This window comes from Papio anubis, chromosome X (genome assembly GCF_008728515.1).
Source record: "Papio anubis isolate 15944 chromosome X, Panubis1.0, whole genome shotgun sequence".
Taxonomy (NCBI): domain Eukaryota; kingdom Metazoa; phylum Chordata; class Mammalia; order Primates; family Cercopithecidae; genus Papio; species Papio anubis.
The window spans coordinates 20,869,274-20,892,587 of record NC_044996.1 but is presented as its reverse complement, the minus strand read 5'-3'; the positions used below and the strand labels follow the sequence as shown (position 1 = coordinate 20,892,587).

General features: G+C 39.7%; 1 protein-coding gene across 2 annotated transcripts in view; it reads right to left on the bottom strand.

Moving 5' to 3' along the window:
• Window positions 1–23,314, bottom strand: part of GPC3 (glypican 3) — a 461,620-nt gene that overhangs the window by 237,068 nt on the left and 201,238 nt on the right. The window lies entirely within an intron of this gene.

The window sequence follows — 23,314 nt, the reverse complement described above, 5'->3', positions numbered from 1 at the left end:
GGACATAAAGATGGCAAGAATAGAAACTGGGAACTACAGGGGTGGGGGTTTAAAAACTAACTACTGGGCACTATGCTTAGTACTCAGATGATGGGATCAATCATATCCCAAACCTCAGCATCACACAATGTATCTATATAACAAGCCTGCACATGTATCCCCTGAATCTAAAACAGAAGTTGAAAGTAGAAAAAATGTCCTCGGTTGAATCTATGTATATGATCCTTCCAAAATCTTCCATCTTTTTACCTTTTTCCATATCTTGAAAATGTGGGTCAAATGTAACAATGTTAAAATTAGGGAGTTGCTAATAAGGCTACCTTCATTGTGGCTCAGAATGTGTCTGTTTTCACACTGGGTTCAGGAAAAAGACACCCTTGAAAATCCGGGAAAGTAGCTAAACAGAACAGTGTAGGAGAATCCCACATGAAAACTTGTTTCTTAAATAGATAAAACTTTAAGAACAGTTTGTCTTGTAAAAGCCACTGGGGTTTAGAAACCCATTTTACTGTGGACACACCAAGAATAACTCGGGTTCTTGTAAGAGAAGCTTGGGGGTCAGTAATTTTTGTGCTATCATCTCGATGAGTTATTTCTGTTATAAGTCATGATCCTTAGCCTTTTTTCATTCTTCTCTGTCTCCCAGGATTTCATTTGGACCAGCTAATTCTTGGTTGATTGGAAAATAGTCTTACTTATTTGACATTCTCCTGGCTAAGAAATGACACCTACAAAAAAGTATCAGGATCACATTCTTAAATTTTTTAGTTCATTCTTTATAAAAGAAAGACTGATGGTACCCAAAGAAGTAAAGTTCTACTACAGTTCTTCCAATAATCCACATAGTGAGTAGTTAAAACGCCCCTAGGACTCACCAAATCATTCTATTTAATTAAAAACTTTTCTTTTTAAAAAAAAGGTCATTCTCCAAAGAGTTTATGAGGAGAGGACATGGATTACTCCAAACAGCCATGCTAAGAGTGGATTATATCTTAGCTAGACCAAAAAAAAAAAAAAAAAAATCCACTAACATATATTCTACATCTGGCTATTGTTTTCTCAATTTGTGAATTTTTAAATAGTGTATGACCATAATTCCACAAATCAAGGCTAAGGAGTTTCTTCTCTCAAGCACTTACTATTACTAACCATAGCTTAGGAAAATAAAAATAGGCTTTTGAATAAGTATTGAATGAAAGATTCTGTACCATAAAGAAGGAATAGTTGCACTTAAAGGTTTAAATGCAAACATTCTGGTAGTACCTTTATCTAATAAAAAACCTGTATTTCTTTTCAATATCCTGTAGTCATTGAAAAGAAAGAGCCAAACATCTAGGGGACCTTTTGTGTTATTGTTAGGACAATTAGTGTGTGCATTTTACATAGTCTTGCTCTTATATGCTCTTCTTTCCCTCTTAAACCACTTAGACACTAAATTAATATCCTAAGAAAGGTCAATTGCCAGTAGTGTATGCAACAATTGTTATTGAGAGCATTGTGTCTGTAACAGTTATTAAAGATTTCCATGGCACTTTTTATTTCTGCAAGTGCTTTACAGCCAAAGCTTCAGTGATTACAAAAGCAACAGACTCCTCTTCCCCATTGTTATTGGAAGGTGCATTCTAGCCCTCCTTTCCATCATTAATGAGAAGTATCATATCTGAATTGGCTTAACACTTAAACACATACCCCCTTCCAAGGCCTTAATCATTCATATACTTAACAAGTACTAACTGGGCACTCAATGTAACAATTTTCTTTTGACTCTTTACAGATGGAGAGCCATAAGACTCACTGCCTACTCTCTTGTTAATGATAAGGTATATCTGAGATAAGCAATCCCAAGCCCCAAAGGTTTGGGCTATTGCTTCCCTTGGTGACTCATATCACAGTCTCTAAAGATGTGTCCAGTACGAATTTCAACTTGTTTGGGACCTAAATTATCATAGGCCCCTGACATTATGTAAAGTCAGCAACATTAACCACTTGCTAAAAAACTATTTAAAGACCGTTTTTGAGGCATCTTTGCTGTCTCATTAGATTGATTGCACTTGTGTAAAATACATTTTTTCCATTTAATATTTACCGAGTGTATACTCTCTGCTAGACTGTGAATAAAATATGCAAACAACTTGTCCCTAGATCCTAAAGGCTTGCAATAGCCAGATATAGCCAGCTGTGATAAATACAAGATGGCCTATCTCATTTGAAAACCATAAAATACCATATAGATATAAAAATATTAATCTATTTTGTTCTGGGACTCTTTTACATGGCAACAGATCACCATATCTGCAAAATGCCTCATGTCATTTCAGATTTTTTAAAGTCTGTGTTCTAACTTAATTATCTCTTTCTCTATCATTGAATGTGAGCATGTGTGTATATGTACTCATGAATGCATGTGTTTGAACAGTTGCTAAGGGAAACATTATTATCCCAATTTCACAGATGAGGTAACCAAAACTAAGACTGTCTCCAAATCATATAGCTATGTAGTAGATGGTGGCAGCAATGAAACACAGAACTCCTATTTGTCCAATATTTTTTCCATTATGTCCATCTTCTTCAGGGGCAAATATTGCAGAGCACTTCAAGATTAGCTTTAGGTATAATAAGAACTAGCATCCTTGGAGCATTTACCATCTGCCAGGCAGTGTTTCAAGCGTTTTATATGAATTAATTTATGTAATTATCAGAACCACCCTATGAGGTGAGTATAGTATTCTTTTCATTTTACAGATAAGAAAACTGAGGCACAGAGAAGTTAAGTAACTTAGAAAGCTTATACAGACAGTAAGTAGAACAGCTAAGATTTGAATACAAGCAGTTTGAATCCAGAGCTTACCTACTAAATTACTATGTAACAATGCTTCCAGATATAGGTAGTTTTCTTTTCCTTTTGGTTTGACTCTAAGTAAACTTAATACCTCAGCTGTTGGACTACACTGGGTCTACTAAATATTTCAGGAAAATAACTCTACAACTTGGGCAAGATGCGATGAACAATGCAAAAATCTGAATGATTCCAACTACTTAACAACAACAATAATTCCCCAGAAATGCATTACCTGTGTTGCCTTTGAGTCATGATGAAATGGAAATTATAAGAAAATAAGTGAAAGAGGTCAATATTGTGCATTTCCTAGGGATTACTGATACAGATATGAAATCTCAGAGCTCTCAACTCTAACCACAAAACTCTGCTATTTAATTGGAAAGCTAGCCTTTGCAAAAAGGCCAGGCTATCCCCTGAGTCGCAGTTCATTCAAAGGGCTACTGGCAGAAACAAGGCTCAAGGGCCAAGATCTTGACAGTTTCTTAGGACTCAGTTTCCTGCAGGGTATTCCAACACATGAAACACAGGGAGGATGAAGGCCAGGGGACTCTTGAAGGCTGGCATAATTAAATCGGGTGAAGAGAGCTACTCAGGTGCACTCAGTGGACTCTGGAAGCAGGTGAAGACTTAGCAGGAAGGTAACCACCACCACAGGGACTCCAGTCAAATTCAATGGCACGTGGGCAGGGGTGGCACACAAGCAAAGTTCAACCATGCAGCTTTCCCCTGAGTCTGTCCAAAAGAAGGAATGTTTCACCTTCAGTCAACTGCCCTTATATTCTATAAACATTATAAAATGATTTTTGCATCCACATTAGAACTGAGTTGTATGTATGTGTGTCTTAGGGAGTCTGTGTGAGAGAATAGGGTGGCGGGGGATGGGGCGGGGGTAAATCTCCAGAATTAAGGTTATAACCTGACAAAATAAGTCAGCTGGTAGGAAAGTAGCCATGTTGCTCTAATGAAGTTCCTGGTCTAGCTGGGCATGTTAGTTTCTGTTTCCCCCTGTTGTCTTACAAGGTCATCAAGGCACTAAAGCAACCATGTAATTTATCATTATTATTTGATTGCTGAGGAGTTTCATAAATTCTGGATGCATCTCCAAAAGTCTCTAATGCCTACATGCAGAGGGGGAAGAGTTTCACAATTTACTGAGCATCAAGCACCTAAAGTAAAGAATTCACTCTCCAGGAATAACTTGAGAGTAAGTAAACATTGACTCCATGGACTTTTCATGAAGCAAAACTTTTCTCCTTTTTCCAGCAGGTCTTTGTAACCTCTTTTTGACATCACCTTTGCTTAAAAAGAAAATTATTGTCATGTATCCAAAGCCAGAGTATATACATACCTGAACACTACCTATGATGTCTCTCCTCCTTCATATCCCACTATACCCGCTTCTCCCCTCCTTAATTTTTGGACAAAGAGCCAGTTCTACTGACATCTAGAATGGAGGGAGGCAGTAGAAAAAGAAATACCCACACTCCCATGTTCATTGCAGCATTATTGACAATAGCCAAGACACAGATAACAACCTAAGTGTCCCTTGATGGATGAACCGACAAAGAAAATGTTACAGCCGGGCGCAGTGGCTCACACTTGTAATCCCAACACTTTGGGAGGCTGAGGTGGGTGCATCACCTGAGGTCAGGACTTCGAGACTGGCCTGACCAACATGGTGAAACCCCGTCTCTACTAAAAATACAACAACTAGCCGGGTGTGGTGGCACATGCCTGTAATCCCAGCTACCCAGGATGTTGAGGGAGAATCGCTGGAACCCGGGAGGCAGAGGCTGCAGTGAGCCAAGATCATGCCACTGCACTCCAGCCTGGGTGACAGAGCAAGACACTGTCTCAAAAAAAAAAAAAAAAAAGAAAAAGAAAAAGAAAGAAAGAAAAGAAAAAGAAAGAAAAGAAAATGTTACACGCACATATGCACACACACATGCACGCTCACATATACACACAATGGAATATTATTCAGCCTTAAAAGAAGAACATCCTGCTGATGGCAAAAACATGGATAAACCTGGAGAACATTATGCTAAATGAAATAAGCTAGACACAGAAGGACAAATACTATATGATACTACTTATCTGAAGAATCCTAAATAGTCAAACTCATCAAAGCAGAGAGAGGAATGGTGGTTTTCAGAGCCTGGGGTGAGGGCAAAACAGAGAGGTATCATCATTCAATGGGTACAAAGTTTCAGTTACACAAGATGAAGTCCTAGAGATTTACCATACAGAATAGTGTCTATAGTCAATGATACTGCATATATTTAAAATTTTGCCAAGAGCATAGATCTTATGTCAAGTGTTCTTATCACAAAGAAAATAATAAATTAAGAGGATGGGAGGAAACTCTTGGAGAAGATGGATATGTTTATGGCACTGATTATGATGAAGGCTTCAAGGGTATATACTTATCTCAAAATTCATCAAATTGCACACATTAAATATTTACAGCTTTTTGTATGTCAATTACACCTCAATAAACCGGAAAAAATACTATAATACCAGTGTTATCTAGGAGGCAGGTCATCTAATCTATGTAGGCCTAAATAAAATATTACTTGGTACCTATTTGCACCAAACCAGCTAAATTCTGAGGCTTAGCCACCACCTTAGTTCTGGTCTGCAGCAATTGCTAGGGACTTTAGCAACTATCTGAAGAGCCTAAAAGCCTAGTGCAAATTCAAAGAAATGAGTTAGAGAAACACCTTTTTTATTCAAAGCTTAACTGGATTTGTTTTTAAATGGGACAAAATTTATTAAGAATCAAATATATAAAGGACATACAAATAACAGTTCTGTATACGAAATGCCAGATACCCTGCAAGTAAGAGCATACATGCAGGGTGCCTGGCTTAAGAAACCTTTCTCCATAGAGCAGTGACTTAGCCACAAGAGCTGCCTGTATTGTACTATAAAACAATCACAGCTGGGTGCAGTGCCACATGCCCGTAATCCCAGCACTTTGGAAGGCCAGTGTGGGAGGATTGCTTGAGCCCGGGAGTTCAGCCTCTGGACAACATAGTGAGACTCTGTTTCTACAAAACATCAAAAAATTTGCCAGGCTTGGTGGCGCATGCCTGGGGTCCCAGTTACACAGGAGGCTGAGGCAGGGGGACTGCTTGAGCCCAGGAGGTCGAGGCTGCAGTGAGTCATGTTCCCACCATTGTACTCCAGCCTAGGTAACAGAGGGAGACTCTGTCAAAAAAAAAAAAAAAAAAAATCACATATGAGGTTCATGATTAAGGACCAGATGACCTAATGAAATTGGACCTTCTGAACATTCTTGAACACTTGATTATTTTAACAAAATGTGGAAACCAGTTTAATAAGAAGTTATAAAAATGGAGAGCCAGCAATGAAAGTAATCCTAGAATTAACCTGGAAGAAGAGAGGGTATGGTCAGAAAGACAAGCAACCACTCCCACAAGTATAAATGCTTGATTCAGCTTCTCTATTTTGTGTTGTCCAAACACCCCTGGCAAGGTTCATATGCAATATTAGAATCTCTTAGAAAGTCCCAAGTCCTGAGCTAGAAACAGAAAGCAAGTCACCCACTGCTACCTCGGTGACTTGCAGGCTCAGAGACAGGGCCATTTGTCCATTTGCTACCATTTGTCCCCAAGCTCCTAACAAACTACAGGTCTTTGTTTGCACAAGACCAAAACCTATTATTTCAGAACTCTCTTGAGCAAACCTCTGGCAGCCCTTGTCACTACCTCCCAATTGCTATTCCAGATAAAAAGGGAAGAGTAAGTACAGAATCCACCTCGTAGAAGGATTGTTCTTCTATTTTCTTCTAGGAGTTTCACCCTCAATATCTCACAATGAATTTCTTTCCTCGTAACTACCCCATCTCTCACCCCCACAAACTCAATTTAATATTTAAATCTGGGAGGGAATTGGGGGAAGGAGTGAATCAGAGGAAGATAGCTCCATTCGGACAGATGGACAAGGGACAGTTATATACTATGAGGGCTCAATCCATCTGTGGAAAAGGAAATCCAGCTCTTGGCCAGGCCTGCCCCATTTACGTCTGCTCTTGGTACACTGACATTTTCTGGGTTCAAAGGAAACAGCACCTGAATTACTTAAAGGCCTGGGTACTATTTTAAAATAATGCTTGGAGTAATCTGATGTCTAAAGTGGCTTTCTGCCAAAAGGATCCTTTGTCACAGTGCTACATTCAAGACGGCTTATTTTAAATTGGCATTTGAAAAATGGTCCATTGCTGTAATTTGGCAATGTGCCTGGAAAAGGCTGAATTTGAGATTGGGCATTTTAAACAAAATCTGTAAAATACAAGTTACAGTCACTTTCCCTAATGAGGTCGTCTGATCCTGCTGCTTAGCACTTTCCTTAAACATGCCTGGGGGCCCCTCTGTGTGGGCCTGGAGGCATCCACAATTCCAGTGCAAAGGAAGACATGGCACAATTGCACTGTGTCTCCTCAGCTGACCTCACTAGCCTTAACCAAACACTAAATTCCATCTCATGAGGTCTAGAATAGTGAAGTTGATATCACTGAAAATTCTATTTGTTTAAGGAAAGAAAGATGAGGCCAAATCCCTCAAAATGGTATTGCTTAGGTTTGAAACGCATCACAAAGAGATGAATTAAATTTCAAGTTTGTCACTTTCCCAAATCTGCATGTGGAAGTCACTACAGTCTATGCCTCTGGCCCGGAATGACCAAAACCAAACTAGAGAAGTAAATTGTTTTCTATTGTATTCTCCTTAGGCTATAAATTCTCTGGGCAGAGAGGGAAGAAAGAAATATTAGTGCTGTGTGGTCTTGACATGCCATTATGTCAATGTGTCATTGGAATACTAATGTAAATGATGTTCAAATCGCCCCTGTAATAGACCCATAATTAGCTTGCCCCATTCCTATGCTGTGTTTAAGCTCTTTAGAATTGCTCAGATCTGAGGTTTTACTATAGAACAGGACACCAGTATTCAGAGACTCTGACAAATTCCATTATGCCTCTTTTCCCTGTGTTCCTTTCCTTCTCCTGTATTTAGTTTTCAGTCTCTTTTCCACATGCCTTTCAAAGAACAACAGGTAGAAGTCAGTCGATGTAGCCATAAAAAGAAAAAAACTAAAGTTTGCTTGCCATCGCTCAATCCTTGTTAGAGTAAAATTACAATGATATACAGTACATTTTTTTAAGCCAAGGGGTTATATGGGTCAGCTTACATACTAGCTTGCAAATCTGTTTTCTCAAAATGAGTTGGGCCAGACAAGAATGTTAATTTATTTGAGCAGACATATGTCACTACTGATCATAAACAAAGGTGCTGGTGTGGTGCATCATGCCAGCACATACCAACACAGAGAAAGGTCTGCTCCCGACAAGCAACCAGGTGAATACATTCACCATGATAGGTCCCAACCTCCCTGGAATCATGTCTCTTTCATCAGCTCATTTGGGTTGATGGTATCATCATACCCCACCCCCTAAAAATGTTATATACTCCTTTTTCATTAAATCAAAATGAAAGGTTTTTTTGTCCTAAGAATGCCATGGCATTACTGGAGACAGTGCCGATATTGACAATCTGGGTTGAGTATCATGGTTAACGTGATTTCAGCAGACCAATTTTATAATGATGACTAAATAACAGTAACAAGAACAATGATGACAATAGTAACAAGAACTAATATCAGCATAGCACATTCGTTTGGGCCAGACACTATACCAAGTGCCCCTTACATTTTATTAATTAATTAAATTATTATTTAATTATTATGATTATTCCCACTTCATAGGTGAGAAAACTGAGGCTCAGGGAGTAGAATCAACTTCCTCAAAGCCACACAACTAGTAAGTCGTGCAGAGCTGGAATTCAAAATGAGCTCTGAGGCACTCCTTTCTAATGCCTGATATGGAAGACTAGACATTGTCCTTGGAGAACGAAAGAGGAAGGCAGTTTTAAGTGGCATATTCACTGTTCCTGGAATTCCACACAACAAAAAGGGAGTAGAAAATCTTTATTTTTATTATTTTGAGACGGAGTTTCACTCTTGTTGCCCAGGCTGGAGTGCAAAGGCGCAATCTCAGCTCACTGCAACCTCTACCTCCTGGGTTCAAGAGATTCTCCTGCCTCAGCCTCCCACTGGGATTACAGGTGCCCGCCACCATGCCCAGCTAATTATTGCATTTTTAGTAGAGATGGGGTTTCACTATGAAAATTTTTATTTTTATTAAAAGAGTGCATCAGTTAGTCATGAAGGCAGAGTCCAGGCGGCCTGCATACCAAATGTGAAGAACAGTACCAATTGACAAAGAAGCACAAAACTAGACAAAGAAAAAGACTAAATAAGTAATTGAACTAACTGAAAATTGAGAGGCAAATGCAAATAAAATGGGAGCACTATGTAGAAGGAAGTCCCCTTTTAAGGAAAAAGAAGAAAGAAAAGCATTTTAGGATGAACAAAATGTCTTGGAAAATGAGCAGAATCGTTTTAATTTGACCTAGTTCATGAAGAGTAAGCTCTCGAACACTAGTGACGTTTATTTCTCCAGGAAAAATATCAGAACGAAGGAAAAAGCCAATAAAGTGAACATAAAAGAGCAGAGTGAAGGACTCCAGCTATGGAATATTTTCCATGTGGCAGAATAATAATGAGGTGGACCCTTCATCTTTGGGTTCTGTTTTGGGTTTCTGATACATTCTTTCAGTCCTTTATCTCTGCTTTGATGAGAATTGCTTTTATATGAGTATAGAGATGTCTCAAATAAACTACCTGTCATCCTGGATAGGTCATTTTTCCTCTCTGGCCTTTAGGAAGATAGGACTACCTGAGTGTTAAGTTCCCTTCAAGCATTGTAATTCCATAATTCTGTGCTATTTCTCCATAGTTACTAGTTGGCTGATATTACACATCAACTCCAGTAACAATATAATGTAGTATCTTACTAAGGCCCTGTATAAACTCATATAGAACACACGCAAAGCATCGGACTCCAGCAAACATACACAGAAAATATGAAATGAGTTTCTGGTTTTATCCCATACAATTTTGTGTAGAAACAGAGGGAGTTAATTGGCGACAGGATGCTGGCAGACTGGCTGCTAGGAAACCTCATTAGGTCCGGATTCTGGCCCTCAGAGGTGGATTCACTTCAACCAAGCTCACAGAGGGCCGTGTTTAAAATATTCAGATGCCCAGGATTTCGAGGCTCAAAACTCAATTTGATAAGGTTCCAGACTGATTGAACCCACACTATCAAACCCTCCAAAGACTGCTGGAATAAAGCTGAACGCCAGTGTACCCATTTATAATGACATATATAACATATGTAACCCATTTATAATGATACATATAATTCATGAGGTGACAGATCCTCATATAATCTCCCTACTGATAAATAATATAGGAAGACAAAATATAATCCAAAGCTCACTTAGTGACCATGGAAGCAATGTCAACCCAAGGTATAAGCTTTGAATATCTAATTATGGCATCATGTTAAAATATATCTCTATAAAAAGGGTATTATAAATAAAATATTATAATAATAGCTAACATTTATTGAGAGATTACTGTGTGCCAGGCACCATACTGAATATATAGATTATCTCCTTTTATTCTCACAATGGCCCTATATGGTAAGTACCGTTATTAAAATTCCCATGTTATAGACAGAAACTGAGGCTCAGAAAGGTATAACCACTTGCCCAGGGTCATGAAGCTGGGGAGTGGTGGGCATGAGATATGAGCTCAAATCAGTCTGGATCTGGGATCTCACTTATAACCACTTTGCTGTGTTGCCTCTGTGCCTAGCTCAGAGCCCAAGAAGGCAGTTTCTTTCTTGGTAGAAGGGCACTGATCAGTGTTACTATCCTTCTCTGTGACTTTCTCCTTTTCATCTGCTTTCATAACTGACAGCCCATGGCCCCCACCCCCTGATTGACACATTCTTTCTTCGACTGTGTTAACACTGTCAATCAGGCTACTGTCTGGTCTTTTTTCCTAGCAGCCGTTAAGTCTGTCTGTCTCTGGTCTCAGTCTTGTTTGTTCTCTTTTTATTTGAAATTAAAACAATAAAGTTCAAAGAAGTAAAGTAATAGTCACCCATAGTCCCACCAACTGTTATCAACATGAGTTAACTTTTGGCAATTTGCTGCCAGCGTTGTTTTTTTCCTTAATTTTTTCTTCATTTATACTTTACGAAATTAGACAACGAATACGCGACTCCATTGTTCTTTTGTAATTCAGTCTCTTCAAAGTGAATTTGCATAGTTCTGTTCTCATCCAAAGCTTGTTGATGTTCTACCTTAACTTTTAGGTAGCGATTTCATTTTCCTTATTTTCAGGGTCTTGGGGAGACCCCTGTAAGTTGCTTCCATGTCTCAACTATACATTCAAAGATATGTTGAGATTGATATGAACAGACAGGCAGATAGCCTGGCCATCTTATTAAATTTAGGGCCCAAGATCATGCACTCTGTCTAGCCTGTCTGACTGCCCTAATTGTCAGAAAAATCTATTTCAGCATAAGATTGTAAAAATTGGTATCATGCCGGGGTCAGTAATTACATAGTCTTTCCCCAACACAGCAAAAGGATGTGTATATTGACAAGAAGATTACAGGATTGGACATAAACAATTCACTACACGAGGGACTTTGGCAGAATTGAGAGCATCACTTTGAAAAAGAGATACCTTGGAAACAAAAATGTAACCCATGAAGAAGACACCTCTGGCCATCTCTGAGAATCATAAGCATAATTCATGATATCTAATAACTACAACATTAAGTCTACGTTTATTTCAAAATACAAAATTAAAAGGGGCATGAGTTTAAAGAAAGGTGCATACCCAAAACTATTTTAAAAGGTTATCAGTGGAAAAGGTAAAGACTGGAAAGTTAATGGAAAATAAAAAGCCTCCCAGAAAGGAAAAACTGTGGTGTGCATAGCAAATATCAACACGTGAGCACAGTGAACAATGGTCAAAGACATCTTTTCTACCAAATCAAAGAAGCCTTTTCCAGTCTGTGACATGTTAAACTTCTAGGGTTGTAATTATAGAGTTATTTTTATAGTTTATCTACTCTAAATATATCTTTCTAATAATATATATAGCAGAAAACTGAGGAGATATTGTTAACTAAATTCATTGCTATTTCTGATCAAAACACATTCTCAAAGAATCTCATTACACAGATTATAGGGTATCAACCAAATGACTGGCGCCCCCTCCTGGCCTTCCCATGAATGACAAAACATGTCTCAGCCCTTCACAGACCGCTTTTCCGGCACTACTTGGTCTATCTCGTCTACGCATAGATCCACAGTGAGGCCTGCTGCTAGTATTCGAGACCATCAAACTGTGATGCTCATATTTTTATTGACTTTCAACTGGAGTGGCAAAATGTACCTATCTATACAGGTCATGGCTGTATGTGGAAAATCAAGTGAAGAGCCTCTCCATTAAATGCAGCCCCTGATGACAAGATCCTTCACTATTATTTACTATTCCTTGTTATCAATTTTCTGAGTCATTTGAGCTGGACATCTCAGGCTCCTTGAGATCAGCCTCCATCTTCCTATCTTTGCCCACATTGGCTATTATTCCTTTCCAGTCATGGCCATTTCCCATAGCCTTGACAGTGATAATCCAAAGGTCAGAAGAGCACTAGGTCAGGTGCATCCCCAATACCTTATGACCTAAGAGACACTTCTGTTCCAATCACAGTCCATGAACTTGCTCTCATTCTCTTACAGCAATGAGTGTACTCAAAAATTAGTACAGCAAGTACTAATTTTCTTTTTTTTTTTTTTTTTTTTTTTTGAGACGGAGTCTCACACTGTCACCTGCACTGGAGTGCAGTGGCGCAATCTCAGCTCACTGCAACCTCCGCCTCCCGGGTTCAAGCGATTCTCCTGCCTCAGCCTCCCAAGTAGCTGGGATTACAGGTGCCCACCACCACGCCCAGCTAATTTTTTGTATTTTTAGTAGAGATGGGGTTTCGCTATGTTGGCCAGGCTGGTCTCAAACTCCTGACCTCATGATCTGCCTGCCTCGACCTCCCAAAGACATCCTTTCTTTCTTAATGCATGGACCACAGCTATTCCAAGAACAGAGATCTTATTCTCATTCTCCTGGTTTCAACCCCCCTTTCTCCACTCCTCTCTTGGTCTCCACCCCCTCTTTATTCTCTTTTTACTTTAATTCTAAATCTCAAGCAATTCCTGTATGGTAGGCTTCTGTTCCTATTTATGCCTGCTTAGCTTCCCTGGACCTCTGGAGCCCAAATTCTTGATGTGAAATTATGACTTTGCGGTGCCCACCTCCTTTTCTTAAGTTAGAATTCTGACCTCTGACTCCAGCACACTTGCTGGACCCACAACCTTGCAAACATCTTCTAGTTGTGCCCGATACCTCAAATTCTGGTTTCAGAATACAAAAGCCCAGCATGAAACTATTTATATACATTTCTTCTTATATCAGTTCTGTTTATTTTCATCTATTGTTTAGATTAGAAATCTTTGATACTAGAATTACATATGTTGAAACCTGAAAGGAACCTTAGAAGTAATCTAAGTCAATGACTTTCTAACTATTGTTGGTCTGCAAACCTATTATGTCAGAATCTCCTGGGGTGCTTGTTAAATATACAGATTCTTAGGCCCTACCATAGACCTGTCAATTCAGAGTTTCTAGGCATTGGTCGCAAGAATCTTTATTTTAACAAGCTCCCCAGGCAAATCTGATGCAGAGCCAAGTCTGGGCACTCTGATGATCAAAGCCTGTCAATTCACAGATGAGGAAACTGACAGGGCAGGAACTAAAACCCAAGCCTCATGAGCCCAAGTCTTTTGTTCTTTCCATCATCCAACTTTCTCTCCTCCTGGAAGAAATATGTTAGAACTGCCTTAAATAAGAACAAGTTATAAAGTCAATTAGCAATAAAACCTTGTTTTATAAAGAACACAGTGGCCCATCTGTTGAACTGCTCAAACCCCTGTTTTAAAAAGGGTTGCACACTACTGAAGACAGTCATCTTGTGGTGACACACATTAGCCACTAAAGATTTATGATTTTTCCCTCCAAAATTACATGGGTCAAAAGCAGGAGAGACTCGAACATTTCAGCAATGCATTGGAGCTTGAGAGAATTATATTGAGATGGTTACTTGAGCTATCTGAACTGCTTGTTACCCTTTCTTTATGAAGATTGTAGAAGGCAAAACAAAATGTCAAAAGCAGAATGGAAAAGAAGCAATAAAAGAGAAAGAACCTGGCCCCTCAGACAGCCCCCTTCTTTAGTTGTTTATAGTTGAGTTGTTACTTACATGTAACCATCAGAATAGATTCTCACAAAGAATTTTTTCCATTATATATAAATATTTTGGAAACAAAATTAGTAATGGACCCACTGAGCAACTGACACGAATTGAAACAGCAATGTGATTATTAGACATTATAAACAACTGAGAATTTGATATAGTTTTCAAGTACTGTTAGGTCTGGCCAAGATAAACATAAAGTCTATTATAGCATTATCATGATCTCCCTCTTGGCAAAAAATGTAAAAGGTCACTTTAGATTTAGTTAAACATGATAGCCAAAGACATGCAAGAGACACTCAACTGGGAATATCAGGTTGTCTTCTTGACCTGGGACTGCCTGGATGACTCTGAGAGCTTGGTTTGAATATAATAACAGTGCAGGGCCCGTGGCTGATTCCTCCCTTCAAATACCAAGACAGTTGGGGTTATGTTGCTACGCCAACCAGAGTTGAAGGACATGAAACACTTTAGATTATCACACAACACTTGAAAAATTTACATATTTTCTGCCTTTAGTGTTTTTTTTTTTTTTTTTTTTTTTTTTACCCTCTAAAAATATGGTCTACAATTTTGAGAAAGTATTATCAAAGGAAATCACAAGGACTTTATTAACATCATCTCATTAATCTTCAAAAGGTAGCTGTAAGGCAATAGAAAATTTTACTGATGAGGAAACAATTACTAAGGAGGCTAAGTGACTTGCTTGAAGTTATTAACTTAATTCCTGGCTCAGTTAACATTTGACAACGTTGACACTTTCCTTCCTAAATTGCTTTCCCTTGACCCTCATGACTCTAAACTATTGTCACTTTTTTTCTCTTCTTATGAATTTAAGCTTCTTTACAGAAGAATGAATCTAACATTAAATCCAATCATTTGCATCACTGCAAATTGTCTTTAACAAGGTATTTATATGTGGGTAGCTATGTTTATATACTTTTGATGTTCTTTTTCCTGTGCAGAGACAGTTATACTATAGTAGTTAAGAACATGAACTGTGGAACCAGAATACAACCTTTCCAATCCTGGTTCCTCCACGTGCTAGTTGTGTGACCTTGGACCAGTCACTTAACCTTCCTGTACTTTGAGTTCTCTACCTGTAAAATTGGGATAATAATAGTACCTGCCCTAAGAGGGCTGTTGTCAGGGTTACATGATAAGATATATACAAAATGATTAGAACAGTGCCTGACACATAATAAGCTCAATCAGTGTTCATTTTTATTAATAGCATTATTTCATATCTACATTTTCATGTAGCTATGAGATGTTCATTCCACTGTGTTAATATATAACACCTTGCTTAGCCAATTTTATCTTGCATGGGTTTAGATGATTCATAGGAGTTTGGAAAATCACTGAAATTAAAAAAAAAAAAAAAAAAGAGAGGGTGGATCATATCCATCATTTTTGTTATTCAAAGTTTTTCTCCCCTCTCCTATCACACCCTGGTCCTCCCTGACTATCCCCACCCCCAAGCCATGGCTACAATCCTTGCCCAGGCACCCACCACCTCATAATTTTTTTTTTAAATTTATTTATTATTATTATTATACTTTAAGTTCTAGGGTACATGTGCATAACGTGCAGGTTTGTTACATATGTATACTTGTGCCATGTTGCTGTGCTGCACCCATCAACTCGTCAGCACCCATCAACTCGTCATTTACATCAGGTATAACTCCCAATGCAATCCCTCCCCCTTCCCTCCTCCCCATGATAGGCCCCGGTGTGTGATATTCCCCTTCCCGAGTCCAAGTGATCTCATTGTTCAGTTCCCACCTATGAGTGAGAACATGCGGTGTTTGGTTTTCTGTTCTTGTGATAGTTTGCTAAGAATGATGGTTTCCAGCTGCATCCATGTCCCTACAAAGGACACAAACTCATCCTTTTTTATAGCTGCATAGTATTCCATGGTGTATATGTGCCACATTTTCTTAATCCAGTCTGTCACTGATGGACATTTGGGTTGATTCCAAGTCTTTGCTATTGTGAATAGTGCCGCAATAAACATACGTGTGCATGTGTCTTTATAGCAGCATGATTTATAATCCTTTGGGTATATCCCCAGTAATGGGATGGCTGGGTCATATGGTACATCTAGTTCTAGATCCTTGAGGAATCGCCATACTGTTTTCCATAATGGTTGAACTAGTTTACAATCCCACCAACAGTGTAAAAGTGTTCCCATTTCTCCACATCCTCTCTAGCACCTGTTGTTTCCTGACTTTTTAATGATCGCCATTCTAACTGGTGTGAGATGGTATCTCATTGTGGTTTTGATTTGCATTTCTCTGATGGCCAGTGATGATGAGCATTTTTTCATGTGTCTGTTGGCTATATGAATGTATGAATGCACCTCATAATTTTTTTAAATGGGGCCCAAATAGGAGCATGGTGAACTAATAAAGTCCCCACCAAGGTGGAGTAATGTGGCATTAGATCACAAAACACCTAGAAGTATCTTGCACATGGCACCTTTCTATAAATGCCATATGAATGGATGAAATGAAATGGCTATGGGGTCCATATGGAAGAAGAGGCTGAAAGCAGGCTGGGGTCAGGCTGGGAAATGACCTAGACACCATGCCAGGAGGTTTAGGTTTGATCTTGTAAGCTATGAAGAGTCACAAATTTTTTTTGTTCTTATGAATGTGGGATTAGACAGAAAGCTATTTGGAAGCTAGAAAAAATGGTTATAGCTTCCTAACCATTCAATATTATAGCTCGTTTCTCTTTAATCCTAAGGAATATTTTTAAGTTATATTAAATTTTGAAATTTCTCCTGCCAAAACTATGTCAGAGTATCCCTTTTCTTCCTTGTGCCTCTCACAAAGAGGCTTCTTTAAAGGTATAATATTTTCTTTTATACTTTGTTTTAATAACAGATTTTAGTTTTCGAGAGGGCCTAGCCATTCCTCATTTTAAATGTTTTCCTGTCTTACAACATTTAAAAGAAACGATTTGTGTCCCAGATTACCCTGACTCAAAGGTAATGGCTGGTGGCCTGGGAAGCCTGGACCTGAGCTAATTGTGAGTTCCAGCTGGTCAGTTTCACGATAATTACCCAGCTCTGAAAGTAATTCATGGGAACATATAATTACCTATCAACTCTTTCACAGGGCTGGACCTGTAGTCTCAGTGACAGCCACCCTTCAGAAATGTGGTGCCTAGCTTAGGAATGAAGCAGGCCCTATTGCTAGTAGTGTAAAAGGAGATCAATGGGCAACATCACCACCTCGATCAAACCCTGTACAGTCTGCTTGGGATGCTGTCATCCCAAAGGGAAAGAGAACGATGATCTTGAGTACCTCAATGAAAGCTTGCAAATAGGAGGCACCAAAGGATTTCTGTTTAGTATCATTATAGTCTAGTCATAGTGAATAGCAACTCATCAGAGACCTTTCTCCATAACAGCTTATTCCAAATATTTACTTTATTTTTCTCATATCCCAAGCCCTGTGGAATTGCACTGCTTTCACTGACTTATTGAAAATTATTTCAGAAATGATGTTCTCAGTATGTAAGATATTGTATTTCCTCCCCCATTACAGCCTTACATTTTGTTTGTTTTAAATTCTGTATTTATTTTATTATTTTTCTCTCTGAATTGATCCTCTGTATCTACAAAGGTAGCTCTATATTTTCTTTCCCAACTGCCTCACTGATGAAGAGTTCTTTGGCAACACAGGCTAGAAGGAAATCTCAGTCTCATTTCCTTCACTTCAAAAGTAAATCCACTTGTCTGCCTCATCTACAAAAATGTAATGGGAGTGTTTTTCTGCCACATTAGTCAATCCTGAGGCAGGAAGAGTGAGAGACCAGGCCATATGGTGACTGTCACAGCTGGCAGGCTACACTGCCAGGATCACAGAGGCTAGAGCTGAGCCAGGTGTCAGCGCTCAAAATGCAGCAACTGGGAACTCCATGAAATGACTTTAAGGCCAGTCTCTCAGAAGACCAATAAAGCACTTTTTCTACAAACTGAGAAAACAACCTGCAACACTATCTTCACAGACTGACTTACATTTGCAAAGGTGAACTCCAGATAGTTTGGCAGAAGGGGTACGTTAGAGCAGACTTTATTCTGAAAGCCTTGGACAAGGCTGATGAAGCAGAAACTAGGTGTAAGCATGCCTAGTGGGAAGGTGGGGAAGAGGCAAATTGGAAGTCAGGGAACTGCACAAGGCCTGCAGTTGCAATGGCCGAAGCTACCCTTTAGTCTCCACTCCTACCCTTCCTTGTTAAGCCTCCACTCCTGTGTTTGGTGAGTGCCCACTCTGTGCCAGACACCATACTAAGGGTGCCAGGAACCTGAAAGAGAATCAGGCATGATTCCTTTCCTGACGAAACTTACTGTCCGGCGTGAAATCCAATGTCTATTATGCCCTTAACAGCTTATTTTGGGTTCCTGGGGCTTTAATCTTCCCAGCACTTCTGAGGACAGAAATTCATAACTTCTTTTGGATTGGAAGCACTGCCATTTGCAAAGACCTCTACAAATCGTGCAGACCACAGTGACTCATCAGAGAGCCCATTCCCAAACTAGCAATTCCTCTGAGAAGTAACAGCTCTGAATGCTACCAGAGGGAATCTACTTATTGAAGATCCCAGGCATTCCCTTCCATCTCCTCTGTGGGAGACAGAGTGCTAACCCTAAACCCCTGGCCCAGCACCAAAGCAACATCACTTGTGACTACCCTGCAAACTCACATTCTCTGCTGGGGATGGAGACCTTCACCATAATTATTACCAGCTGCTAAATTTCATCTTTACAGAAAATGTAATAGAAAGGTGACTATCTGAGAAGCACTTGTTAGAGTAATCAAGCCTGAAACTCTGTGATAGAAATGTAAATCTGAGGTTAGCATTTACGGAACACAAGGAAAAGACAAGGCCAGCAGAGCAAGCCAGTTACCTTTGGAAGCACTCAGCACTCCACCTGTTTTAACTCAAGGAAGCACTCACCTCTCAGTGCGTCTCTTCACATTTCCTATTCTATATTTCCATCCCCTTTCTGTCCTTTTTCCCTTCCTCTTGTTCTTTTCATTTTTCTCATGTACCCTTCCTTCCCTGTTCCTAGCACCTTACTATAAAACAGAAGTCAGAACCAGACTCAGAGCAGTCTCTTTATATATGGCTGCCCGATGAAGTATGTCCATTTCAACTTCAAATACAAATTAATTTTGGATCACCCACTCTATCAGATTACCTATGTCTCTGCTCCTGTCCACTAGCATTGACAAACAAGAGATGACCATAGAGATTTAGACTGGATGCTTATCATATAAACATCTGTGCCTAGTTCCCATGGTTACAGATAGAGATCTGCCACAAGAATAGGTATTACATCTATGCAAACAGGCTGCCAAAGCTTTTGACTCAGGCAGCAAGGAGACAGGTTAGCAGGGGCCAATTCTGAGAGCTCATTAGGCCAGCAGAGTTGGGTAGATGGCAAGGGGTCAGTAGGCAGGGGGTGGACAGAGAGGGATGTGTGATCACAATGGATATCAGGCCAAAAAAGATGTCCAAGGTTCAGGTGTCCTAGGACTTAGCTTGGTCAGGAGAGCCCAAGCAGATAGAGGCCAGAGAGCTAGGAATCCAAGGCCTGGAGGGGCTGGAACCACAGCAACCCAAAGTACTACCTCCCCATCCCTGATCTGAACTTCTGGGCAGAATTTCTAGGAGTGAACAGCCGCTACCAGTCACAACATGGGTTGCATTTCAGGAGGTGTCAAGCAATTCTAGACCACTGTGTAGTTTGCAAAGCTTTTTGAGGTTCTTTAAGATGAGATGGAAAGTGTGTTTTATAGGGCCTAGAAAGATGAGCCTGTATATCTCAGGTATCCTCAGGCAAATGAGCTTGCTTTCATGTTCTTATTAGCCAAGTTAAACAAAGTACGTGACAGGACACTTTATGTTGATGCACTTGATTGCCTTGTTTCTCCTTTCACTTCTCCATGCTGGCCTGCAGCTGAGCAAGAAGGCTTTTAAAAAAGAAGACAATTTTTGCTTTCTCCCTAGCTAGCAAAAGGCCCCTTTGGGCTGAGAGGTGATGCTATCATTCTCCAGCATGCCCTAGAGTGGGACAAAAGTCTGAAGAGGGCTTCCAAGAGGAGGTGCTGACCAGTGGGACTTCTTTATTTTCCTTTCTTTCATTCTGACACATCCTTCAGAGTCAAATGCAAAGAGATACTATTTTCAGAGGAGCCATACCATTGCTCTCCCTCATTACCATGAAAAATCAAGAGCTGACTGCAAGCTATTGCATTTGAATCCTTGGAAAACAAAACTAAGTTTTATAAATACCTTCTGGCCATTGTTTTAAAAGGAGAAAACCTGATGTTGGTTTTTATGACACTTATCCATATTCGGGTTTTGGGGACACATTAAACAGTATCTCAAGTCAGACCAGATTGGATTCATTAATGAAACTGGACCGCCTCTCTAAACATCAGAGCAACTCTTTAGTAACGAGAAACCTTACTTCCTCCACTTAGTTGAGCTGGAAAATTAATGTAGTGTGCTTCTAAAGAAACACATAATGAACATGATGAATTTTCATCATCTTGCTGGAAAGTGATTCTTTATGTTCTTATTCCAAATTTACAGCAAGTAAATTTAACGTTCCAAAGCTGCTGAGCCTTTTTAAGACCTCACTATCAATTTGTGGGGCGCTTTAAATGATTCTGACCTGGAATTGATTAGTGCTTTCTGAAAAACGCACGTGTAGCAAATTGCTGCACTTCAAGATAAATCAAGTTATTTGCAGAAGTTACACTTTAACTATTCACATTTCTCCTAAGGGGGAAAAACCCCAGCCTTTACCTGAGTATCATGTAGAGAGGCAGAAACCCAAACTGAATCTCCTACTTTCATAGGAAGTTTGTAATCGGGGAATTGAAAATCCCCACTGGAATCTAGGAGCCCATACTGGCCAGCTCCTCGGCAGAGCTGATTTCAAAGTTACCACTGTTCTTTAGTCAAAGGTCATAGGCCACAAATGGCATCCCAGAGCACTGTGAACCCCCAAGGACATGGACGCTTTAAACAGACATTCCATTTCTAGGACTGCTCCCCCTTAACAGCAGACTGTTTGTAACACAGAGAATGTAAGGAAATTGCCATTATTAGAAAAGAAGAGGGGCATGATCATTCAATTCTTTAAAAACCGACATGTAATTTGCATATCATAAAATTCACTCCTTTAAAATGTACAATTCATTGGTTTTGACATATTCACAAAGATGTGCAACCATCACCACTATCTGATTCCAGAACATTTTCATCACTCCCAAAATGAGGCCTGTGTACAGTAACAGTCACTCTCCATTTCCTCTCTTTCCTCCCCCCGGCCCTAGGCAGCCACTACTCTACTTTCTTTCTCTATGGATTTGCCTATTCTGAACAGTCACTTCTTTTTGCATAGGGTTTTGTTTTTTATTTATTTGTGTGTGGTTTTTTTTACCCCCTGAAGGAAACAGATCTGTGGAAATGTTGAGGTGGTCCCACTTAAAATTCAGGTCTTTGAATAAACCAGGATGGGAACTTTCTTGGAAGAAACTTCCCTTAGGGGGCTTTACTTGTAGATGTATATAGCTGCTGACAGATAGCAGTGCTTGAGCGCAGACTTTTACCCCAGGTCTGATTCTCTCTTTCTCTTTCGGTTGGGGAAGTGGGGGGTCTTCTTTGCTGTTTGTCAGAGGCAGGGCAGATCTGAATATCTCAAAGCCAGTTCCAGCCTGTTTGTGAAAAGCAGTAGACTAGAGTGTCAGGTAAACTAGGTTCCAAGCCATAGCTCTACTACTTTTTGCAGGTTATGGTATATGTGACTATGGGGAAGTTACATGACCTCTCAGCCTCAGTTTCTCACCTGTAAAAGGGAAATGATAGTACCTATCTCACAGGATTTATTTTGAGGACTAAATGATAGATAGATAAGTAGGTAGATAGATAGACAGACAGGTACCAATAAAAATATAGATACAGACAAATAGCTTGGTACTGTGCCAGGCATTAGTAAGACCTCAACAAATTATATCTAAACTTAAATGCCTATTGTGTGCCAAGTACTGGTTTTTGCACTTACTCATTGCTTACTTATTGGAGCTAAGTGCACCTCATCAAAAGGAAAGATGGGATTCTGAATACAAGTATTGGCAATGCCTCCAAAAGATATCGATGTAATAAAATGATATGATGTCTAATCAAGTAGGTGAGACTGCTATATCAGTAAGCTCTAGCCACAGATTAATTTCTTGACAGGCAAGGCAAGTTGACATTCTCAGGAAATTAAAGTTCAACATATTGTTTCTGCAAAGAATACTATAGTCCGTGAAAATCAATGTTTTACCCTGACTATATGGCAGTTTCTTCAGTAATATAGCAATAGCTATTCATGCACAGTATAATATAAAACCTATAGATCAATAAGACCTTTGATTTACAAAAATTTACAACAAATCACCAGGGACAAAAGATCTAGAAAACATAAATGTCTCTCACCAAAAGCTACCTTAAACATAATCCTGCCAAAATAAAGAATACATATTTTATAAAGTGACGCTGGGTGCAGTGGCTCACGCCTGTAATGCCAACACTTTGGGAGACCGAGGTGGGTGGATCGCCTGAGGTCAGGAGTTCGAGACCAGCCTGGCCAACATGGCGAAACCTATCTCCACTAAAAATATTTTAAAAAATTAGCTGGGTGTGGTGGCAGGCGCCTGTAATCCCAGTTACTCGGGAGGCCGAGGCAGGAGAAGCGCTTGAATCCAGGAGGTGGAGGTTGCAGTGAGCCGAGATAGCACCATTGCACTCCAGCCTGGGTGACAAGAGTGAAAGTCTGTCGAAAGAAAAGAAAAGAAAAGAAAAGAAGAAAGGAAGAAAGAAAGAACCCAGATAGGGTGTTTAAACACAATTGAGACAGCCAAATGCCTAGGCAGATAAAAAGGGGTCCTCGGAGAATCTCCGACTTGCCCCACAAGTATATATTAGATGCTTTTGTGCAGATGAGGGAACCCGCCCAGGGCTTGTCTGGGCATGCCCACAGCAGACTGGAGCCTAACAAATGCACTGGGAGAAGTCAGTGGAGCCATGGGGAATTGCAGCTTATGCAGGGGAAGAGCCTGGCCTCTTCAGTTCCTGTGTGGTGGCCT